General features: G+C 38.1%; 1 protein-coding gene across 1 annotated transcript in view; it reads right to left on the bottom strand.

Moving 5' to 3' along the window:
• The window catches only part of CSRNP3 (cysteine and serine rich nuclear protein 3), a 74,336-nt gene that overhangs the window by 31,644 nt on the left and 16,636 nt on the right, over positions 1-26,056 (bottom strand). The window lies entirely within an intron of this gene.

Below are 26,056 nucleotides of genomic sequence, written 5' to 3' on the forward strand. Positions count from 1 at the left end.
TCAAATGGTATCAGGATTTTAAAGATGTGATGGTGTTTGGGGATATTTTATTGAGGAAAGGGCACATCTATAATCCACTTGTTCTCAGCATCATATCTGGCTCAGGGCAAGGGCAAAAAGAGATACTGATAGACTGCATGTAAATTTATCCTTAAGACATCTTTACCAATGCTGTAATATATTATAGCTGCCTTGCTTCAGCCTGACTTTCCACCTGCTTGTTCAAAGGGAGAACAATGCTAAACTTCAAGGGCCAGTTACTAGAAGTACATTTTAAGAGCAAGTAAAAGATTTAGATGAGGCAATCATTTTTTGCTATCTCAGGGAAAATATTTAAGCTTTGGAATTAGTTTCCAAACATTTGTCACTGTGTACTCCAAGCCATTACTTACATGTCTTCAATTTATATTGAAGTTCATTTAGTCAACTATTGCATCTATCCAAAGCAAGATGTTTTACAATAAATGCAAATTCCTCTGTCTGATAAACAAAGGAGACCAAAAAACTAAGATACAAAGTAAACACCACATCCTTAAACCAAAACATTGCACACCAGATTTGGGCTCCTCAGATCCAGAAGTAAATTAAGACAGTACAATTAACACAAAACTTCAGTAACATGAGAGATCAAAATCATGTCTCAGTCTCCAAAATGCCAGATACATACAGAAAGATTTGGTGTTATTTATGATTCTTAAAGAGACTCAACAGCCACCATTCAAACTGCAGCATAAAATGTTTACATAAACCATATTTTCAATAGAGTTTAGATAGGCTAAAGAAAAATGTGTCTTAAAATTACCATAACTTGGTAGCAACACAGAACACCTTTTTGCTTCAGGATTTTTTTTTCTTTAAGGTTTCTTTAAAAACTTGATACTGGGAGCGTTTTAGAATATGAAGAACCTGATCCACAGGAAAAACATTTGGTTTTTTTAATTTCCTTTCTATATAAATAGACAAGACAGGTGTATTTCAAAGTCATGATTCCATTGTAGCAGTGGGAATGCTGTTCTGTAGGGATGCTCCTATTGTCATTTTACTGCACTGTGTTCATTTTATCTCTGCATGCACTTACTGTAAGTACCTAACTGCCTCATAAATTTAAATTTAAAATCCAGTGTACTCATTTTAGAGGAATATAGTAATTATATGATAATTGCATGACTGTATACTGCTATATTTTCTCCATTTAAATTAGCATAGAGCGACATGCTCAGCGTTATCTCATCCAATCTTACGGCACATACCGCAGGTGCTACTGTGATATTACCAGGGTTCTCTGTTAAATAAATTAATAGCTGCACGTAAGTACGGTGAAAAAGTACTTTTACATATCCTTTCTGAACTATTGTCTAAAACATGAATATGCCTGCGTTCTGAGATGCCAAGCTGTATCAGGATTGCAATATAAAATTACCTTTTACAGGAGACCCGTTTTAACGCACGGACTGCGAAGCACCTTCGCTTAGGCATCAGCAATGTTTGCAAGTGGGGAAACGATGCCCTTAAAGCCAAAGCACATTTCCGACGGTCCCAGCCGCCGCGGAGGGAGCCGCGGCCCCGCCCGGGCCCCGCGTCCGGGCCGCGCTCCCGCAGAGGGCAGGAGCGGGTGGGGGAACGACACGCACGACAGGGGGGAAACACCACAGGGGGAGGGACAGGAGGGGAGGGACACTACAGGGGGGACACAACGGGGGGACCCTCTACGGGGGCAGGCCGCCCGTACCTGCCCGCGCCCCTCCGCGCCGCCGCCCCGCCCCCGCATTTGCATGTCCGGGCCCCGCCCCGCCGCGGGGCATGCTGGGCACGGCCCCGCCCCTCGCCCCGGGCCCGCCGCAGCCGGCGGCGCAGCCCGCGCCCCCCGCCCCGCTCCGGGCTCTGCCGCCCTCCCGCCCGCCGCGGCGGTTTCCCGGGAGATCCGCTCCCCCGCCCCGCCTCTGCAGCCGGAGCGCGGGCTCCCTTTCCCCTTCTGCCTTTCTTCAATGACAGGCGCAGGGAGCGGGCTCGCCGTGCGCGCAGCCCCGCACAAAGCGAGCAGTGCGGGCGGAGCGGAGCGCGTCGCTCCAGCCCCGGCTGCGGAGCGCCCGGCCCCGCGCCTCCCGCGCGGCCGCGGCCACGGGATAAACGTGCTACTTACAAGGCACGTTTCTCCCTTGAAATCATAACTGCGTATGAAAAGAGATACTGTTCTCTGCGTTTCGAGGTTTGTGTCTTTATTTTCCCCAATCGCTTTTCAAGGGCTCTATCTCCTTCCTGCTGAAATACTCCACAAAATTCAGCATAGCTAATTTACGATCTTCAGCACTCGGAAAAGAAAGGACAAAACCCCAAACCCAATACCGTAAAGAGATTTAAGGATTAAAACTTTCACATGGTTAATTTCTACGTGATGTGAAACCGCCGAGATTTTGCGCATCTAGCCTCTGTAAGACACAGGCCATAGAAATCTTTGGGAACAGTTTTCGAAAAAGAAAATAATTATGTATAATTAACTAAAAACTACTGTGAGAAATTATTACTTACTCGAAAAAAAACAACATATTTTGTATGAATATTAGAGTGAAATGCATGCAGAGGGTTATAATGTATCACTCCCCTGTGTATACAATTGCATTAAAAATAACACAAAACACCACTTCCAACAATTTCCAAGAAGAAACGTGGAGGAAAAAAATCCATGTAAGTGCACTGTTAGATATGCTGTAATGCTACATTATTTTTAACCAAACACAAACACTACAGATCTCCTACTGAGAAAGAATTAGTCTCGAATACATAGCAGAGTAATAGATTGTTGTTACTAAATATTTTATGATATTGGTAAATGATCCATCTAGCATAAATTTAATTTTGCTTGTTCTCCCATTTTTCATGCATAATTGAAGTTTGAATTGCACAGGAATAATGGTAAAAACATTTTTACAATGAATTTGATCACAGAACTTACACAATTTATTTAGCTTGGTATCACACTAATGTGCATCCTTCCAATCCCACCTTACAAAATGAAAAAAACCTGGCTTTATTAACAACAAAGAAATAGCAAAAAACCCATTTATATTTAAAACACTGAAGTGTGTGAAGAATCTATAAAACAACTGACCTGTTCAAATTGTTGTTTTTCCAATCCATGCACTGTTTTTATTAATTAGGACCCAAACCAGATTGATCGTCATTTTATAACGTTTGACATATTCACTGTCTTCCCACTTCCAGCAGAATCTTCTTAAATTTCCCAGCACTGTGTTTTATTGCTGGTACCATATGCTTTATTGTTCAGCTACAAGAGCTTCACTCTGCACAAAGACTCATTACCTACTGCTTGCTGAGCAGCTTCGGGCTCACTGAGGCTGCCTGTGTGATCACATGGGAGTTTTGTCTGAGAAAGCCAGGCATGCCACTGATTTCACCGGCTACGGATATTTTTATCAGCTGAGGTCTACTATGAGGAAGGAATAACAAATTCTAAGGATTTTTTAGTTCATTAAGACAGCAGTTGTTATGGAATTCCCCTCAACTTTTTTTTTTTTAATTATATTTATCATTCCCACTGTAAGACTGGTCCAAGAAGAAATTCAAGAGATTTATTAAAAGTAATTTTTTCTTGCGGGGAGTGGCACAAGCCATGCATTGTCTGCATCACTCTGCACACAGTACATCCTGAAATTAATATTCCGAAGAGGTAATATTTTGCCAACACTTAATCTGCCAGCATTTATGCTTTATGTGGAGGACGAGCTTCCACATTAAAAACTGTACCTAAAAAACAGTCCCTTAATTTAAATTTGTCTCATCAGTCAAGGGCATTATCCTGTAATCTTTGGTCATAAAATGAGTTTTGCTGGCTTCAGTCGGGCTACTCAGGTGAATAAGAATTGGCCATTTGAGCAGAGATTACTTTGAAATCCAAATGACAAATTATGTAATACAATGAAATCTAATCTCTTCTTGGTAATAGTTGGTGATGCTCTGGGGTTTGTTTCTGTGTGTGTGTACGTGCGTGCGTTTGGTTAGTTGGCTTGGGTTTTCTTGTTTTTTTTTTTAAAATACATAAATTTAAATAACATTTTATAATGGTTAAAAACTTAATATTTACTTGAGTATTTAATATTAGAATAAGTGAATATCTAAATTTAAATTACAAAAGCCCCTACAGAGAATGGTAAATGTTGTTTTTTGTTTTTTTCACGGATCCATTATCAGTGTCAGGGTTCCATTCCGGAATATTTGGAGATAGCTTGATTCCTACTGCAGAGTGAATTCCCTGAGTATTTTAATTTAAAGCTAGCTTTCTACAAAGAGCTAGCAATGATAAATGAACGTCTCTCCTCCACCCTGAAAACTCATACCGAACACAAAATTATCCATAATATTAACATTGGAAAGATGCAGCTATTCTACAAAACAGTCAGTTTTCTCTAGAATAATTCAGAGCATTTTGATAACATGAGATAGCAAAAGAAACTGTTTTCTCATTAACATTCCACAGATGAAATACCTCCTTATTCTATTTAAGATCTCTCTCATTAGAATAAATGACAGTTTGTAGCTCGTGTTGGCATTATTCTGGTCCTATCAAAGTCAGTGGAAGTTTTGCTGCTGATTTGCATGGAAGAAGGGACAAGCATGACAAACAGATTCATTTGCCTTACCGTGTCATCATGCAAATCAATGACAAAACTCACTTCTTCATTGTTCTTGGCACCTTGCTCGGTTTGTATTATTAAGGTTTTGTGACAGTTGATAGCAGTCTCCATGATCACACTGAAACATACAGGATGGTTAGTAAGGGATTCTGAATCACCCACAGCTCAATCCAGTAATGGGTATTTTCTATGCTCTCACATTCATTTCAGTTTTTAAAAATGCCATTATCAAGAATGAGTGTATTTTGAAGTGCCACCATTTTCATCCACCCAAAGACATGGACCAAGCAGATGTTTTGTGGCTGAGAACCTCCCACGTCTCTTAGGCAGCAAACACTACTGTGTGTACACTAATGAGAAGAAATGAAAGCAGACTAGAAGGACTGCTAACGAACAGCTGGTTTAGCTACAGCTATGCATATTTTTTTTCCCCTGGCAATACCACTGATGATGTCACGATGCTCATGTAGGAAGACATAAACAAAAGGCAGGCATTTTTGCTGCAGTAGCACTAAGGGAAAAAAGAAAACCCAAACGTTTGACAGATGGAACAAACAAAAACTGGTCAGGAAAAGAGTATTACTGTCACATTTTTCTGTGTGTTGTTATATGCACTATGGAACACTTCTCAAATCCTGAAAGGTGGTTACAGGGAAACGTGTTCAAGGACATGATACAGTTAAACCAGCTAGCAGCAAAGAGTTGTTTCTGCAGGAGACAATAGCAGCAAGCAGTTTCCATGCTGAGAGGCACCCTCAGTTAATCACTTCTTCAAGGTTGGTGGGGGGAGGGAGGGAAGCTTCAATCCTCCATAGTGGAATTTTGAATTTCCTAAATATTACTTGACACTTTGAGGTAGCTAAATTATATTCCATCCCATCCTCTCTTCTCACAGGGTTACTAAATAGAAGGAAGTCCTTGTCAGAGCCATATTGCTTAATTTCTGCACAAACATACTATTGAGGAAGGGCATTTTTGCCTCCAAAAATGGAATTATAGATCACCCAAGAGATTCACAGGAGCCAAAACCTAGGCCTCCCTTGTCACTCCCCAGAAGGAAGAGGTTCACATGAGACAATACTTCCTGATACACCTCCTGTAACAGCCAGGATTTCTTCAAGAGAATCCAAATTCACCTCTCCTTGAAACAACAATAGAAGAATACAAATGCTTACCAGTCTCTTCCACTCATTACCTCCCATGGGAGTCAAGGTAAGTAAGGGCTCTCTTTTCTCGAATAAAAGGTTCTTTGTGAATCCAAATGGAAACAGAATCAAGAACCTGCTGACCATCTCTAGATAAGAATAAACAGCCAGATCCCACATCTACTTTGTAAGAAAAACAATTGATAGGAACATTCTTATACTTTCCCATTTCACAGAAGCTACAGCAAAAGTGAACTGGCTAAGGAAATTTGGACTCTGAGTTATTGCCATCATTAATAAGTAATGATTTTATAAATCCTGGTTTATTCTACTCTTTTTGCATTTAGACTCGAGTACTTTTATATAGGTTATATGAACTGAAATACATATTTCAAAAAAACAAAAATCCCAAACCCAAACACAAAGACCCACAATAATCCAAACCCAGTCATATATCACAAACCAGACTAAGCTCATGATTTGAACTTCAAATCGTTTCCACCTAAGACAACTACGTTATTTTGTTGGGTATCAAACTTAATCTGCTGTTCAGTATCCTGTATCATAGTTGGAAGAATCACATAAGAATCAAAGCAATTATAGGAAGAGCACTGTTCAATTTCATGAAACAAAAAAGGGAGAACTTGCACTCAATGCCTTGTTACTATAAAAGTTGGAATCCTGTACCTTGCAATAAAATGCAAGAGGTCTGGTTTCCCCAAGTACAGAAATGTAATAACTTCCATATCAGTTAAGTAAACAGAGGATTTTGCTGAAACTTTTACAGTCTTCTAGTGACAAAAAAGATTTGAAGTTCAGGATTTATAAAATGTATTCAGTGGACCATACATGCTGTACTCCAGCTCTTACAAACAGCATGGTTTGTATACCATGGCTTGCAATTTATGAGCTACAGCAGCAGTAGCAGCTGTAAATGCCTCAGCAGTGGCTTTCAGGCTTGGAAATAGATGATTTGTTGTTGCTTTGGTAAGATCTATAAACCTTGCCCATGCAAACTCCTCTAAATTGAATTTGGGATGAGGCATAGCTGCAAACTTCCCATGGAACTGTGCCATTACAGAAGTTCTACAGAGTTAAAAGTGCTCACCTAAGAAAAAAACAGTATTAAGTATTCTAAAGTAACACTGGATAGGTAGGATAATCTTAAGTATAAATTCTACATATTACTTTCTAGACCAAGTATAGGTTAATAAAATAAATTTCTGAATTTCTAATGTCTAGCTTTCTCTAGATCAGTCACAGCTAAGTGATCTTCAAGCAGTGTCATGTTAACTATTCCATTCCAAATACTGGGGCTTGATAGATTCCCACAGCCTGCCATGACAGGAGCAATGACATTCTTTGGGTTTCTGAACTGCACAAATATGGAAGTATTACTCATTCAAAAATGGCATTCTCAACAAAAAAATACAACCATGCTTTGTAATAAGAGTCTAGTCAGTGAAATGAATGGAAATAGACAAAATGTCTTTGAAAGGTGATATCCTCAGATCAACAGATGGATGGAGAAAGCAGCTTGTAAGAGAGGGGCAAGCCTGTGAGCAGCTATTCTGATTTCTGGCACTCCAGCAATCCCATCACCAAACTTCATACAGTGACTCCTGGCATGTCGGTGTAACGCTGCCGGTGCTGTCCTTCACTCCTTCCAGCACCCTTATCCTGCCATGCCAATTTGAAGGACACCATCTACAGTTGGCTTTTTTTCTGACTCTTAATATCTGCTTGACCAGAGGCAACTTTTTAAATCATAGGGTAAAAAAGTGGCATAGAGTAAGAATGAATTCTCTTTACACATACTGTGGGATATAGCACAGCATATCCCTTCCCCATAATTTTTAGAACTTGAAAAGTTCTAAAAGTCTTGAAAAAACCTCATTTTTAATGATACATTCTTGCTGCATCTTACATAAACTACACTTTACCAAGAAAAATTAACCTCTTCCAGGCTGATACCCCAGAGGAGAGCACACTTCCCTTCAGAAAACAGTGCTGAGAAATATGCTTTAGAAGAGCTACTGTACACAAAAATATTCCTCTGCAGTAAACACACAGAGTTGCTTTCTCCTTTCACAACCTTTCTCAAAACTGATAGTTAACTACCAAAGTCAAAGAAATACTAACTTTGGCAGGCAAACTAGTGCACTGAGAGGTGTATAGCCAAGCAGCAAAAGAATCTCTTGACTGCTATTGCTTCAGATTATGTGAACAATCAATAATGTAATGCTTGATACAGCCATCATTCAAAATGCCAGAAGAGCATGGATTCTTTCAAATAAAACAAAATAAGTCAACAAAATGGTCATTCAAAAAAAAAAATACTTAGAAGGTAGATACTTGAAGTACTTGAAGAGAAATTGCCTGTGCTGTCTGGTATGGCTTCATAAGACAGCTTTTCTCCATCCAGTTTCCATGACACCTCAGACATTCCAACATGATCCATGCTGAGGAATAATTCAGAACTACCCAGAGCTGTGGTTGGTGTGGTTAAAAATTGTAAGACATAAACAAAAGAAAGAAAGGTGCCTTTTGGCTTAAAATTAACTGAAATAGTTCTTACTCCATCCCTCTTCCCTGCTTGGTCACTAACCACACCTTTTCTCATAGTATCATTTTCCAACTTAAAAATTTCACTTGGCTGTTGACCAGAAAATGTTTCAAATTAAGTAAAATTAGGAGATATTTGAAGCAAGCATAATAGTATTTTCTCTCTCCAACTTGGTTCTTCTAGTTCTCTTATGAACCGTAGTAAACCAAAAAGAAGCTTACTGAGTCAATGCAGTTGGAACAGGAAAGAAATCCAGACAGAATCAGACCATCTTTACTTACTGGACTTGTCATCAACAGACCTTCCCAAAGCACCATTGTTGCTAAACCAGCAACATTGCCTCATTCCTTGTTTGCTCAACTTCCACACTGAAGCAGACAAGCTCTTTAGTTTTCATCTTCCACAGAAAGATATATTTTTATTGTTACAATCTTCAAATTTGTTCCCAACTACCATAAAAACAAGTATTTTGAGCAGAGACAGATATTAAAATAGACCAGGCACACAGACATATCTAAGCAGCAATGTAAATATGTTTTTACATTTTACAACAGTTAGTTTATGAAGCATTCCAACTTAAAGCACAAGACATTTTCAACATACTACTCAGAACAAAACACATAATGCTACATAGCAGACTTTCAATCTAATAGACAAGAAGATATCTAAATTCTAAAATAAAAGGTGCCTGCCTAGAACTGCTGAACATCAGCTTAGTATCTCATTCCACAGGAAGAGAATCTGCTACATTTCTTCCCACCTTTGTACACCCCATGCACAACACAAGCATTTAATGCTTGAAAAAACGCTTCTAGGTTGTAAGGTAGCTTTTCACTGTTTCAAATAACCTTTAAAGAATAGAAATTGATTCTTCTTTAATAATTCTGTCCATTTCCATTTGGCCAGCATTGATTTCTTGTGTATCCAGGAGAGCTTGAAAATAATTTTTATTTACTTCTTTGTTTGTCTACCAGCATCAGTGATAACATCAGCACAGCAATGGGAATTTTATTGCTTATGCCGAGTTTTCTCTACCAACACAACACAACACAACACAATTCCTCCCCAGACCCCACCGCCCCCTAAATGTTCCATGGCAGCAGCCTACATTAATGAAGTAAAAGTCTTTTGACAGTTATTTCCCTTCTCCTACCCTAAAAACACAATAATGATTTCACTTGCTCTAATATCAGTGTTAAATTAAATGAAAAGTCTTTTCTTACATTTTAGCATCCAAAATAATTTTCTTAGCATATATATGCAATTTCCATCAAGTTAAAAGCTGAATTGCTGTACTTTTACAGCAAACTTTTTACTATGTCATTGTAACATTCCAAAGTTTCAGAAAGTACAAGAGCCAGCAGTATGCACTCACAGCCCAGAAATCTAAGTGCACCAAAAGAGGAGTGGCCAGCAGGTCAAAGGAGCTGATTCTGCCCCTCTACTGTCAGAAGAGTCCATCTGTGGAACTAAGGCCAGCTCTGGGGTCCTCAGCACAAGAAAGACACAGACCTGTTACAGCAGGTCCTGAGGAGAGCCACAAAGATCATCAGAGAGCTGGAGAACATCTCCCGTGAGGACAGGCTGAGAGAGTTGGGGATGCTCAGCCTGGAGAAGAGATGACTTCAGGAAGATCTCATCATGGCTGCCCAGTACTTAAGAGAGGCTTATGAAAAAGAGAGAGGGTCATTTTTTACATGGACAGATAGTGATAGGACAAGGGGGAATGATTTTAAACTAGAGCAGGGGAGATTTAGATTAGACATTAGGAAGAAATTTTTTAATCAGAGGGTAGTGAGGTACAGGAACAGGCTGCCCAGAGAAGTTGTGAATGTCCCCTCCTTGGAAGTGTTCAAAGTCAGGTTGGATAGGGCTTTGAGTAATCTAAGTGGGAAACATCCCTGTCCATGGCAGAGGGCTTTGAATTAGATGATCTTTAGGGTCCATTCCAACCCAAGTCTATGATTCTATTCTATGAAACAAGCCAATCCAATTCAGAAATATCTTTCTAAGGAAGACTGACTGTCATTTCTTTCATATAGGAAGAAGATGGATAGCAGTGTTTATTTAAACACATTCATATTAGCAAATCAGTGGACAGTTCCAGGATGCTCTGGTATAACTTCAGAGATCAAACCAGATGGATTTATAATTTGATTACACTGCTTTCAGCTGGTGTTCAAAGTTCAAAACACTGTGGTTTTGGTCTAACTTTCCAAGAGCATAAAGGGTTAAGTGTAGTAGCCACGTGCCCTGAGACTATGCGAGGATCAACATTTCTGCAACATGATCAGGTTTGGAAGTTCTTTTGTAGAAGTAGTTATTGAGTGACTGTTTCATCTAAGACTTCTACCCAAAAGGAATCAGAACTAAATAAAGACTTTAATTAGAGTATTTTTATAGCTTAAATATCTTTCAAGATATCAACATTTCAGAAACTGTCATGATTTTTTTTTAAATTGAACTGCTTGAAAACTACCAGCTGCAGAACTTCAATGTTTCAGTTAGATGCTTTGTTCACAATATTAAGTTGACACACTTACCACCCTGACAGCAGTACAACAACCAAGGGTTGAAGACCTCAGACTACAGTCCCAAAAGACTGCAACCTCTTGTGTTGGCGCACTTGCAGAGGAGGAATTTTTTTTTTCCCTTTTGAAATCATTATTCAACGTATTTTCCAGTGAACATCTTAAAAAATAAATTAGACTTTCAACCAGAACTACATTAAAATACTTTGCATTAGGATCACCAATTACAGACGAAACCATAAGGACCGCTGATATCACCTGATACAAAGTTGCATCATCTGACAGGTTCCTGCCTTGCAGAAAAGAAGCAATTACCAACTCAGTGTGGTTTTTGGCATCCCTGTTATGATCGTGACTTCTCAAAGGGATTACGTCTTTTGGCCTAACATCTTTAGGCATTGAGGATAATATTGTTTCCATCATAATATTTTCCCTTTTAGGAACATGAAGACCACGTTTATTTCTGCTATATTAATTTGAGATAATGCTAAGCTTCTCAGATATTTAGAAATAGTGTAGTCAGTGTGTTTGTTTTGACCTTTCAGGTCACAGCAAAGGTGCAAGCTGACAGCACCAGCTGTCATTTGCTGTTAACAGACTTTTACCACATCAACAGCTCCAAGCTCATAGGGGAACTCTCCAGTTTTGTGACTGAAGAGTGGGAAGTCAAGAGCCTTGGCTCTCTCTTTCCATCTTCTGGGGTGGGCAGATTTCAGTGACACTAGCACTGTTCTAGCTGCTAGCCTGGAATTGCTGTCCTGCCCTATGTCCACTTAGAGAGGCTCTAGGATACAGGATTGCAAATGCAGACTTCAGCCATTTAAGATTTCACAAAATACAGAGATTTGCCAGTGCCAAATGTTCTACTTTTTCAGAGCAAAAGACATTCTCTCTGCCCTGGATATCTTGGATTGAGAGTCAGGAGCAACCCATTTACATTCAGAAAACATATTATGTGTCATTTACAATGGCAATGAGTTCATAACTGTGCAGCATGTATCCTGCAGTTTTTCTTATTATCTCCAGCACAGTGAGAATTCCTGAAAAGCTGTCACATTTAGCTTGCTGTATACTTACAACAGCAAATTGGTACATGCTCTGTGCTGATCTTCATATTCTTTTCTGTAGTTGTAAAATTGAAAACAACTCAAAAATTGCTTTATGATCATAATCACACAGGAACAGACCCAGATCAGCAACTGCCAGCCTTATCGTGACATTCAGTGTGTCAAGCAATGACATAGGCAGTTTGTAGAGAACAGCAGTATCCTGAAGTAGACAAACTGAGATGAGTAGGAAAACCAAACCCTTTGAGGACACGAGAAAGGGGTCAGAGACACAAAAGCCTGCCTACTTTTCTAGCTGTAGAAGCTAAGCTAATTAAAAAATGCTAATTTCCCCACAAACCTTGCCTGATGCCTTAAATTAGTATACCACAATAATGGCAGCATTTACAGCCTTGAAAGCTATATATAACCTGACATATAATCTTAGAAGCTAAATATCATAAATGTCAAACAGGAAGCAACAATGGATTCAAAGACCTAGTATTGCAGAGAAAACAAAGAGCTACCACTTGTCATCTTGTAAGCTATTTTTGCATGACAACTGACAATTTTTTAAACATAATTACAAAGGCAAGTCTTAAAAGATATTTTAAAAAGCAATTAAATGCAATTGCAGGAATTGCTCCAAAACGTTTGAAACAGCACAGGATTTAAACATTTTAAAAGTTACCAATATTAATCAGTGAACCCTGACTGGTAAGTGGACAAGAAAAGATCAAAAACTTGCCTCTGTTTCAAGAGGCAGAGAAAAAGAATGCATTTATGACAGTAAAAAGTGATGCTAATGGGGATACAAATAGATTCATCATCAGGTCAAAGTAACATCGCTTTTAAAGCAATATTGAGATATACAAGACAGCATAGCAAGAAAGTATTTTTTAAGGCCAGGGTCTTGTGATATTGAGATGAAAATTTCTACAAAGTTAGCATATGATTTTTCTTTTGCTTCACATCTGAATTCAGTCAAGTGTCTTGGAGGAGAGACAAACTGCTTACTGGAAAACAAATCTTGTAGTAAAAATCTTGAGAAGCATACATATGTTGTTAGCACAGACACTATACATAAGCTTTTCTCTTTTTTTTAGATTGACCAGAAAAAGTACAGATAGTAATGAAAAGGCCACTAAAAATATAACTTTCTATAAAGTTGTAAGATATGGAAGGAATGAAGTGACTTTTCAAAAATAAACTGAGTAGCGATTAGAAGAATAGAAGAATCAAGAGTGGAAAAAAGCACAGGCAAGACAACATTTCAGAAGATGAAATATAGTAAATTCTTGAAGATGAATTGTGAAGGATGAGGCCAAAATGTTTATTTTGAGATCTAAGAAATATATTTTTATCTAATATATACATGCTGAAAATAAGGCTCATTGGTCCTAAAGTAAATGAATGACAGAGAAAAACTAATTGAATGAGAATACCAGAAAGACCATACTGTGGCACTGATGGCCAATTTATGCTAGGAACATAGCTCTATCCATTTAAAAAGAAAAAACAATAAAAAGGAATTCATTTGCATTGTAACCCTCCAGCAAATGCATCAGCAAAATTCACAAAGATCAAAGTGCACTGAGCAAGAAGTGCAAGTAAAGGGTTTCACTCTGCTATCAAAAAATCAGAGAATTTGGTGAAAATATACCAGTGGTCTCAGAGTAATATCAATGGGTGTGGGAAATGCCAAAACCCAAACATTAGACAAGCTGACAGCTGAGCTAAATACAGCCTGAACCAGAAATGAAAATTCCTGCCTGTCTGCACATCCAGTGTTTTGTTCCACGCATACAAACAAGGGGAATCTACCAGTGATATCCAACACTACGGTCTCTATCCAACACCCAGTCATCAGCCAAAGTCAAATCTTCAGAAAACAAACCCAAAAGTTCAGAGCCCACTTAATAAATGTCAAATGAAATACAGAGGAATTTTTTACCAGACAATGGGCAACCAATGAGGAATCTCAAGCCATAGCCAGACTGCATACAGTTCAGCAGTAGGAACAAAAACTGGTAACAAATAGGATGCCAAGCACTTATTAAGTGCTACACTACTCTTATTTTCAGCATACAGGTGTTATTAATATTTTAATTAATGGTTGTATTTCAAACCTTTTCTCTGGATTGCAAAAAGAACCTAGTGAACTGCTAGCATTGGATTTACCTGCAGAGATGTGAAATCAGTTTGCATGATCAGTTGTATCCTGAAATCCATTTGTAATGAGGATCATCTGTGGGATTTTTAGCAGTTTAACTGCTCCATACCTAGCATCTTCATTTGAAAAAATACAATTAAAAAAATTAATAAAATGTCTTATTGCCACCCATCCTTCAACTGTACTTTTAGTGGTTACAAGTAAAAGGTTTGCTTCAGTACCACCAGTTAGAGAGAACCTGTTTCATTGATCAAGTCAAAACAATTAGAGGAACAAAATATTTTGCACTTTCAGCAGTAGTAAGTGGCGGGGAAGGAAAATTTTAGTGTCAAGTCCAGAAATTTAAGTCTCATATGAACTTCTAAGTTAGATCAGTAAGCGGATGGGAAAGTACTGTTTCTTCTGACATAGGGTAATATCCTGACACTTGAATTTAAAAGATAAAAATTCTCCAGATGGTAAAAATTTAAAGCATCTAGCAGTATTTTAGTACACATGAAGCAGTTAAAAGCCATTTATTCCTCCTCTCAGAGATAATCCCTACTAATTGCTCTAGTTGTGGAAATACATTTTGTGGGAAAGGATAATGAAGCCTACTTGTCAAATTGCTCATGTCATTATTTCACTGCAGAATGCAAATACTATAGCCAGACCCATTCCCAGCATGCTGAATATCAGCCTACAGAAAAGGTCCCTTGCATAAGCCACTCTGACCCTTCTTGCTAGTTTCTTCTGACCTTTCTGACCTCATTAGACTGGTATAAAGAAAATAAAGGAGCTGTTGGGTACTCTTGATGGATTAGAAATAACAAGAATGTGTCTAGGACTTACTTAAGTACTAAACCAGACCACTGAATTATAATGCTTTTCAAACAATCAAAAGGATAATAGGGATAGTGATGAAGACAGAGAGGTAGAAAAATAAATTCTTAAAATCTTGTGAATAGTATGCTTTCTGGAAATTGTTTATCAGCATCCTTTACTGCTTATTCTGCTGCCATTTTAGATGTTTCATTTTTTAAGGCCCCATTTGAGTGAGAACAAATATTAGAAACCAATGGTCCCAGCACAATTATTTTGATTAACCATGAATCTGACTTAAGCACCTTGCTGAAAGAGGGCTTTAATCTGCTCTGGTCAGATTTATTTAATGAATTCTTCAAATTCCCAAAGGAAGGAAACACTAGAGGATAGAATGCAAGTCTCTGAATTCCCTGTGTCACATTTCAAACACTACCTCATACTATCAACAAAATCTCTGTCTTACCAGACAAAAGGGTAGAGGTACTATCAAAGTGCTTATTCTTTACATAATACTTACCTTCTCCAGTGGAATTACTCTGGGTTTTAAACTGTCTCCCAGTCGTGAAATGGGCAAGTCATGCATTTTTACAGCTTACATCATAAGAAGTACAAAACCTACATATTAATTTTACTCTCTGGATAGTGGATTTTGTCATCCCCACTAAACAGTTATTTATTTTTAGTTAATACTGGCAGCTGAGCAAAAGTCTCAGAAAGGGAACCACAGGCCACAACTTACAACACAAACCCCAAGTACTACAACAGAAATTTTACAGCAATTACAACATGGGACACATGTTTTTTTTATCTTTTTATTCTGTATTTCTAATTTCTAGGGAAAAAGTACTGTGAGGGAATTTATAGTCACAGAAATCTTCCAAGTTCTCATATATTGCAATTTTTAAATAAAAGCTTTTGAATTCAACCACAGAAAGTATTTATGGGAAGAGAAGAATTTTTTTCTTTATATGCTTAACTACTCCTAAAAGAGGACACTAGATAGGCTGACCTCAGCCAAAGGGTTCAGGCTTTATTATGCTATGCATTAAAATGCAGGCACCATCACATAAAATTAAATTATGTTCTTTTTAAAAATAAGACTATGCCATTATTTGTTGCTGAAATGTCCTCTGTTCAGCCATCCTGCAGTTTTATAGATCCTGACATGGGAAAACTGTTGCATTTGTGATAGTGCTGATTGTCCCCTTCAGAAATTTATAGCCTTTGGTAAATCTCAGTATATCTCACATCTCTCCTGTGCCAAGTGCACAATCCAGCCCCAAGCCAACACCACTGGAGAGGCTGCAAACACTGCATTGGTGCAGGAACTCTCATCAGGCTTCTTCCCCATGAGCTAAAATGTCTTAAAGAAGCCACTAAATCCAGATACTGTCATACTGCACACAGCAGAGCTAAGTTAGATGACAGAGTGGTTAAAAAACAACTTAATCGGGTTGCTAGCACGGATTTCACGGTTGCTGTATCTGGGCAGCTGTTCTAGCACAATTGGATTAGTGATTTATGCTGTCTTTCCACTCTCCCCATTTTAAGACAATGGATTGAGATTTGAACATGTAAATTTTTTATCCTCGTGACTCTTCAGTCCTTGTGAATGCAGAGCCATTTCAAGACCTGTAGAAGAGTTTTGATTATCTTTTCTTTTTGTGGGGGGTGGGGGAAAGTTGCTTGTTTTGTTGTGGTGGTAGTCTTTTTCCCCATTTGTTGTTAGCCAGAGATTGTGGTGTAAAGATAAATGGTGCAAAGGGACCTTGTGCTTGGATATTTAAAATTAACAGAGCCCAACAAAACCCCAAACCAACCAAATAAACCAAATCAAAGCAGAATTGCAGTCGCCTAGCAATTCTTTTGTCTTACATGTGATATGGATAAAACTTGTTTCTTCAAAATTGTTTGTCATCTTACATTTCTATCTTTTGTCTGCCCTGTAACTGAAATTCAAAAATCCCACCTGAGGTTAAATTATTAATTTTCCCACCCTGACCTTGTTTTGGAATATGCTTATTCCAAAGCTACAGCAGTTAACCTGCCATTTGAAGAGCCCATAGAGCAAAATTGCTCTCCACTAAACAAAGGGCAAGGTGAGCAAACAACAAAAAACCCACCATGCCTGTTCTTTTATCATTTTATTTACCCTACTATCTCACATATTAGACAGGTTACTTATGTTCTTTACTAAATAAAACCCAGAAAAATTTACCCTTTTCAACTCATTTCCTACATAGACCAGAAACCAAACTCTGAGTACCAGAGGTTGAAGTTGGGGAGTGCCAGGGAACTCCTATCCTTCCTCCACATCTCAAATCAGACCATTAGACAAATTGTCACACTCAGACCCACAAAAACCAGACAGGTGTAATGCCTGCATTTGTATCATGGTTAACTCCTAAATCAAACAGACCCTTTAGAATAAGGGTTACCTACAGTTGTGCTTTCTGATTTTTTCCTTCATCAGTACATATAACATTTTAAAAAAACATTCTATTAACAAACAAATAAAAGATAAATACCCATTTTCCAGTATCCCAGTAAAGATTACATAAAATTATGAATTAGCTAGCCAAGAGAAGATGCTATTATTGTCTTCTTGCTATTTATCAAGCATTTTAAGATACTTTGTAGCATTATTAAAATACTTTACTGATTACACACAGTTCTCTGAACATATTTACTACTTGAGATGTGTTGGTCAGCTCTTTTTGGCTGAATAAATCATATCCTTTACTTCCAGTCTCTGGAAAAAGTAAATCACATCATGATGTGACAATTAAAATAAAAGCCTTAAAAATACCTCTTCAGATAACTTGGTGTTTCCCTTTCCAAAATATTAAACAGCCAAGGATAATTTTGCAAGCAAGTGGTAAAGGATGCAAATTGTAATTTATTTACAAACACAGACAGTAAATTAGGAACTTTTTACCTGCATAAACCTAATTTCACTGGAAGTTGCTGATGTATGCTAATCCAGTAGGTTTCAGCATGAATTTTAAGCATTTTTAAACACAAAGCTGCACCTGGAAAACTGATTGTTTTAAAATTATGTTCTTCCAAAAGTGCTAATCAAAATCCCTGCAGAGATGTAAAATATAGCATCATGTTTCGTACCATCAAATGGTACAAAATGAAATTGGACTTGTATAACTGTAGAGACACATGCACGTGAATAACTGCTACTGTACGACTGACCTTGTGATCTCAACACCAGTTTCTCTCAGGAGATTTTTAAACCTCTGAAATCATGTTTTCAGTCTGAAGACATTTCCTTAATCTGTGTTTTAAAAATTAAATTCATGTCTCATTACTGTTAAAATGGTAACAACAAAATCTTAGAATTTCTATCAAAAATGAAGTGATGCTATATGCAAACCCACAAAATGAACAGAAAATTCTGTTTGCTTGCAATAAAGTAAATTTACCATATTAGGGTGAAAAAATTCAGAAGAGCTCATTGACATATAAAAAATAAATTATATACAACCTTTGAGCACACAGCCAGCATGCACATTTGATTTCTGGTACACATGAGGTACTTCTCCTCTGACACAACAGAGTCTGAATACCTTCCCGTATTTCACTGAGCAGGGCAAAATTCAGTAATTGCAAGGACATTAAACATTAATCCTGCTTACCATGGCAGGTGACAGACTTGCCATCTGTTGAAGTCCTTAAATTGAGGTTGGATATCTCTCTAAAATACATTTTTTGACATAGTTTTTGGAAAAGCAAAACTAAAACCAAACAAAACATTTAATCCATACTGAAACTCTGTGGTCATCATACAGAGAGAAAGGGTTGGTAGCACAAGGTAGTGACAGCAGCAGCTTTGCCATCAGAGATGCCTGTTTGTGTCATGGTTTAACCCGAGCCAGTAGCCAAGCTCTGAGCAGCCACTCGCTTACTGCCCCACCAGCAGGATTGCAAAGAGAATCCAAAAGCTGGGAAACTCATGGCTTGAATAGGGAAAGGCCATGCATGCAAGAGCAAAACAAGGAATTAATTCACTGCTTCCCACAGATGGGCAGGCTCAGCCATCTCCAGGACAGCAAGACCTCCTCAAGGGTACGGTGACTTGGGAAGACAAACGTTGGCACTCCAGATGTCCTCCCCCTTTCCTCCTTCTTCCCCCTTGGTATGCTGAGCATGATGCCACGTGGTCTGGAATGTCCCTTTGCTCAAACTGTGTCACCTGTCCCAGCTGTGTCTCCCAGGCACCCCCAGCCCCCTCTCCAGTGTGGCTGTTCAAGGAGCACAAAGGGCCTTGGCTCAGTGTAAGCCCTGCTCAGCAATAACAGAACATCTCTATATCATCAGCCCTGTGTTCAGCACAAATCCAAACATGGCCCCCTACCAGACACTGTGCAGAAAATTAACTCTACCCCAGCCAAAACCAGCACAGTGTCCCATTCCATTCTGCCCCAAACATTCATGATCCAGCTTTTAAACAATGTAGGAATCCTAGCTTAATTGGTCTTAGCTTTGGTACAGACTCCAGTTAGACCCCTGGTGATTTTCACATCCTCCTTCAGCCCAGGCCATAATTCTTAGGGCATACAGCTCTTACACACTGTCTTAGCTATGATCTTGAGAATCAGACATTCTACTTAAGGGATATGTAAGAATTTTTAGGATCAAAATGATTTGAAGAAAGAAAGTTTTTAATCATGATACAGTAAGTGTAGGTGATAGTTAAATTCAGCATCATAAAGGCAAACTACATCAACTCCCAAAAGCATTTAGTACTGGCTGTTTCACACAAGTAATTAATATTTCTTGCCAATACTACTGCTGCTGTTTGCACGTATCAGAGTGTACACAGATGGACATAGAGCATACAGCTGCAGCTTTCTGAAGCAGGAAAGAAGGTAACAAAAAACATTTTCCTCTTTGAGGTATGCAAACAAATGAGTCTATAGCTAATCTAATAACACATGACTGAAGTGATGGTGCAAAGCATGCCATGCAGTATAGATGAAACTGAGTGGGCTGTATAAACTTTAAAGCAATAAACAGGCTACAAAAGACGTGTGGGCAGAGAGGAGAAAATGAAAACATAGGAGACATAGGGAGGTGGTTCCATTATCAGCTGCAGGATGCATATGATGTTCTACATGGGAACAGTGAGGAAGGACTGCAAAATGTGGACTTGAATAAATTCACCCCAGCCCTTCATAGTCCCGTGAAATGCCATGATAGACTCTCACAGATATGACAGGATTTTAGTAATTAGCAGGCGATCCATTAAGTTATGAAAAATAAAATTTGGTCCCAAAAGCCTCTATTGTAGATTTCTCTGTCCTTCATTTATGTGAAACTGAAGATTCCTTCACACTACAAAGCACAAGAAACAATTCAAAGTAGAACACCATATGTATCTGAAGACTACCAAAGTCACTCCAATTAAAAAAAAATAAAATTAAAGCAAATCCTTTCTTGAAGAATGTATTTTAACCAAATTTTATTAAAATCCAGGCCTGGCTCATCTGCAAGCCAAAATTCTAGACAAATCACAACAGTTAATGACTTCCTTGGACACATGCTCTGACCCAGCACATCCTCTCCTGTGTTAATCTCATTGTGAGAAACATATATTTAAAATGCTAACTCAATTTTTATCTGAAATGTCATATTTTGTCATCTCTCCTAGCTGCTCTTCTGTCTGTCTGCAGACAGAATGAGAATCATCTCATTTTTTGAGAAAATTCTCACTTCCTTAAAGGCAATGACAAGATGAATTTACTACAGCCAAAAGCATTTTTGATGCTTATTCAGAGTCTAAAGTTTGGGTAGGTTTATTTGTTTCATAGCCTACTGACTTGTAATGATAGTGAAATAGATAAATTCACAACAATTAGTCTTTCCACTGCAAGCCATTATAAACCACACGCTGGTAGGCATACAAGTAACACATTATTTTAACACAACTGTAATTAATTAAATCATGTTACTTTCTTCCTAAGAACATACAGTTGGGCATGACAACAAAGGTAAAAATTTCTACTAATTTTAAGTAGTAGTGTAACAGTGGAATGGCATCTCTGCTCCAAAACTTTTTATGTCCATTTCACACTAATCACTCAAAACTAAGAATACTATTTAAGTACAACAATGTGTAAAAGAAGAAAAACAATAGTAGAAGTCAATCAGTATGCTCCATGAAAAAAAAAAAAAAGACACATGATCACTTTTTTGGTAAAATGTAGGTCACCTATGGTTGCCATAGTAACCACTGCTGAACTATTGCTCTACAGATGACCACTGCCTATGGCTGCTTTCCTTGCTAGCAGTCATACCTCAATTAAAATAAGAGAGTTTGGAATTGGCATTAGTATAATTGCAAACAAAACTCCTGCTTAAACATTTTCAAAAGCATCTCCTAATATCCTTGTCTAAATAAAGTATGCAGATAACCAGTTGACAACACACAAAACCTACTTTTCAGTACTAAAAAAATCTGGTCTTTGTCTGTATCTAAAGCCTGGAGTTTCCAAAATGGAAAGAAAGAACTTTACAAGTTCTAAATACAAAAAACATTTATACAGAGCAATTCACTAAACATCAATAACTCGGAAATTCAACAAGCACCACCCTTAGGTTAAGGTGCCTCTGATAATCTCACAGCAAGTCCTGTGACAGTGCATTCAGTACCTTCACTGCAAGTGGGGCTTACTGGCTTGGCACATTATTATTTTGCACACAAGCACCCACTGAAAACGAGTCATGTAACAAGGCTGGAGCCATGGATAATAACAGTTGAAGCCTCACTTGGGATGAAGTCATTGAGTCTTCAATCAGTTTGATGGTGAAACTCCCTATCTCACCACTATTACTGTGGGGCATGCATAGTTGATGATGGATTCATTAAAATACAAAAGACTCCACATTACAAAGAGAGTCTTAATTGACTTTGATAGTGAGCTAGGAAATAAAAGGATGACAAGCCAATGTCCTTGATAAGTGCTAACTGGTTTTCCCCTTCAGAACAGTTATATATATCACTATTATGTAAGTTCAGACTAAATGAGATGCTTATCTTCTCTCCTTTTTTTTTGTTTGTTTTTCTTCTGTTTGTTTTTGGGAGTTTGTTTGCTTTTTTTCTTTTTGGTTGGTTGGGGCTTTTTAGGGTTTCTTTTGTTTGTTTTGGTTTGGTTTATTTTTAGTTTCTTTTTGCTACATTATAAAAACTGCGAAATACAAACTTTGAGGTCTGGATATTACCCACATGCCTTAATGCTATCAGTACTACAAATACAATGTAGTAGGGTAGCATCAGTAGTCACACAATCAGAACACCAAAAATACTTAGTGAGCATATTTAGTGAACAAAAGAATGATGATCAATATTGGTGACTACCATCTATGAAGAATCGCATCCCCTCACTTGCTTTAAATTTTTGAAAGCCCAAAACAGACAGATGAACAGGTAGATGAACACAAGACACCATAGCAAGATTGCTGGGAAGCCAAACAGACAAACCTTCAAGGAGAAGAGACAGCTTGTGAAAGCTTTAGAATCAAATAATTAATGTAACTGTTTTTAATTCACTGAATTGGGATATTCCAAAGAAATGGTAGCTTGTTTACAGTCTCCTAACCACACCTGCTGAAAACATCACTAGAGTATTTTGTGGGAGGGAGAGAACTGATACTCAATTTCTTTATATTCCTGTAAGGATCAGGACCTTAAATACACCTTCACACTCAGTGCACACCAGGGCACTGCCCTGAGCACCAGGACATCTCAGCAAGACTAACATACACATGGGAGATGGGACTGGTCTGCAGAGGAAGAGCAAAGGAACAAGTCAATACAGCCTCCAGCAAGCAGAGTACTTTACTTTTTCCCTAACGTTTCAATCAAAGTTCTTGAAACCTTTGCCATGGGTCAGTAATTTCCATGGATTCATTCCTCCCTGCAGTATATAAGACAGCAGCCACATGCATTTATTGTATGTGGTTGCTGTCTTATATTGGAGAAAAATCAGTCTGAATTTTCTGTATGCAGATAGAGGCTTTCATCTTAAGCAGCTTCAGGTCCCCAGTAGAGCCAGAAGGTCCTAGCACAATACAAATTATGTGAAAAATCAGAATGTAAAACTCAAGCATTGAAGGCTGGTAAGACTGCAAGCAGAGATAAAATACAGTTACATCTTTCTTGTAAGCATTAGAGTGGTTTTACTATGAAGCACCAAGATAAAACTATTAAGTTCATCTGCTTGTTAACTCTGCTTTGCAATCAGAACTTCTAGTCTATTAAAACAAACCACAAAAAGACCAACCAAGCCAAACTCCACAGAAGGCTCTTCCCAGCTCACTGCTAGAGACTTAAAATCAGCATGTTCATACAAACAACAGCTGTACCAACTGACAGAGAAAAAACCTTTGAGCAGGAACAAGCCCCTGGAAGAAACTTCTTTTAGAAGATCCAATCCCAGTGGAACCTGTTCTTTAATGTTGGAGTTAACTCCCCTCGGTCATCCCTATTGCTAAATTAGTGCTTGGCTAAATCAGAGCAAAGAACAGCACAGCAACGTTCAGTAAGGAGAAAACAGTGCACAATGGTGCCTGTATTGATGGTGCTACAGTCTGAAATTAGTTATAAAGGTCACTGTAATGGACAATCACAGAATAGTTTGGTGTGGTTTGGAAGGGGCCTTAAAGACCATATAGTTCCTACCTCCCACCCCTGCACAGGAATGCCACCCATGAGGATGAGGTCGCTCAGAGTCCCATCCAAACCTGGTCAGACAACATACTCTGTCAAAGCACTGAGTCTAACTTGGCTTTAAATTTCAAAACATCTTTAAAACCATCTTTACACAGACTGGTAGGAAACATTGTAAACTAGTATAAAATGAAGAATCTGTACTAATCATGGCACTAGATAAGGAGAGAGGATATCGCAGCAAAATTTCTGAAGCTTCATTTGCTTTGTAAGAGCATATAAAGCCATTCAAAGAAGGCTCCTGAAGGCCACTGGGACCCTCACTAGGAATAAAAGAGAGCATTAGGATACAGCAGTCAGGAGAAAGCAAGCACGACATTTTTTCAGAAAAAAATATATCCATTCATAGTTATAAATTAGTTACAGAAAAATCCATTTCCCCCCTTCTTTGTGATTTGATTCACCAATTTTTTCCCTACAGAACCTAGTGTAATGCTATCAGGCCACCCACAGCTTTCACTGGTATCCAAATGTTGCCATAATGCTTTTTTGTACCTGAAAAAAAGGACAGCTACTTTTAATACCCAAGATATCTTAAGCCTTTTTAACCCTTAGAAAAACATTTCAAAATTCTGATCTTTTTTGACAAAGACCATGGAGCAAGTCTTCACTAAAATAAAACTCACCTACTTCCCAATCTTATCATTTCTCCAGAAAAGGAGGTTAGCTGAGACTAATTCAAATCCAAGCTAGAAGTTAGCTGAAAAAGAACTTCTGAAAGAATTTGAAATCTGTAAGCTTAGGCATGTTCATCCTTCTTTGTCAAAAAAGCCACGGTCATCATGATTTTGCATTTCTAAAATTACATGCATCACTGGTGAGAGAAAAAAAGCAACTTCATACTCTTTGACTTTATAAATGAGACTGTAAAGTTATTAAAATTATTTTGCATATTGTAATAGCATCTAGAGACAGCACCTGCTATAAAAAGTCTAAAACCAGTGTCAAAGATATTATATGATCTGGTATAATTTTAATTCTGCAGAACAAATCAAGGACAATGTCTAACCATCATGTTTAATTTTTATCCAATCTCACAGACAACATTCAATCAGCAAATAGAATCCCATACATTGTGTTAACATCACCCTGAACTAAGAATTGCCAGCAAAAGATGGTTCCAGACCCACTGGCAGTGCACGCTCCTGAATTCAGACCAGGCCTTATATGTATGTTCTGAGTGCTCAAGGTGCTTTTCTCTAATAAATGCAGCAGATACAGATGTGCTGTAGAATCAAAATCAACATTTCCCAGTAATTTTCTAATTTGTCTTAGAAATATGTTCCATATACATCAATGTATTAAAAGAGGATGAGTCACTTTCAATGACTAAGAATTTGCAAACTCCTGGAGCATTAAATTCCTTTGATCTTGATAAGCTGGCTTGTTCTCATTCTGTTCATTAGCTCTCCCTTTTCCCAGTTTTGAGCCATCCAATCTGTAGCCCTTTCTGCAAGCTGACATATTTACCAAGTAAAATCTGTTGCCACTACTTTCCTGCTCTTACTGAAAAACACCCTGTTGCTTGTCAAGCTCCTCATCTTGGGGAACCTCCTTCCCTCTTTTCCTTCACACATGACACAGTCCACAAGCTGTCTTCCCACCCCGATGATCTCTTTATTACCTCCTCTATATATTTCCCCAGTGACCACAAAGTGTTCATCTGTGCGTTCTGTTCATCTCTTTTTGTTTTCCCCACTCCCATCTAAGGTAATTTCATCATTAGTTCCCAAGTACCATTTTGCTGATGACTTGCAAAAATTGCCTAAGAATCTCAGAAAACAATCCAGTTGTTACTGTGAACCATGTTTTGGTAAGTACCTTTCTTTAAGGGTTAACCAGGGAATGCCAATACCTACATGATTTGAAAAATAAGAATGTCCTAAATTGTAAGCATAAATTATCATTAATTTTCCAGAAAATTATTTGGCAACTGTAATAGGGCTATTTTCTCATTTGTTCTATCTGAAAAATTAGTGTATGTGGAGTCTGCCACAAACAGGTACCTACATTTAGACAGCAATTCAATTTCAATACTGATTAGTGAAAAGCATCTTGATATTTTCACTCTACTCCTCTGATGGAAAAATACTTCACAGCTCCAAAAACTCCTTTAGTGTTTGATTCTTTACCAATCAAAAAACCACAGTTGTCATAGAAACTGTAAAAACTGAAGTCAGTCATGACATAACAGAGCAATAGAAAATGTCTGCAGGCTCAGGTTTTAGTGCTGGAGATATTTCCATGAATTTAACCAGGAGTCAACAAGTTTCCCAAATCTAACAAAGCATACTATAATAGCAGGGATTATTATTGTTTTTGATAATCTTTTCAGAGTCTGGAAAGCAGTAGTATTTATCACTCCTGCTCCACACACTGACTACATTAACAGCAAACAGACT

The sequence above is a fragment of the Cinclus cinclus genome, chromosome 9 (genome assembly GCF_963662255.1).
Source record: "Cinclus cinclus chromosome 9, bCinCin1.1, whole genome shotgun sequence".
In the NCBI taxonomy this organism is placed as follows: Eukaryota; Metazoa; Chordata; class Aves; order Passeriformes; family Cinclidae; genus Cinclus; species Cinclus cinclus.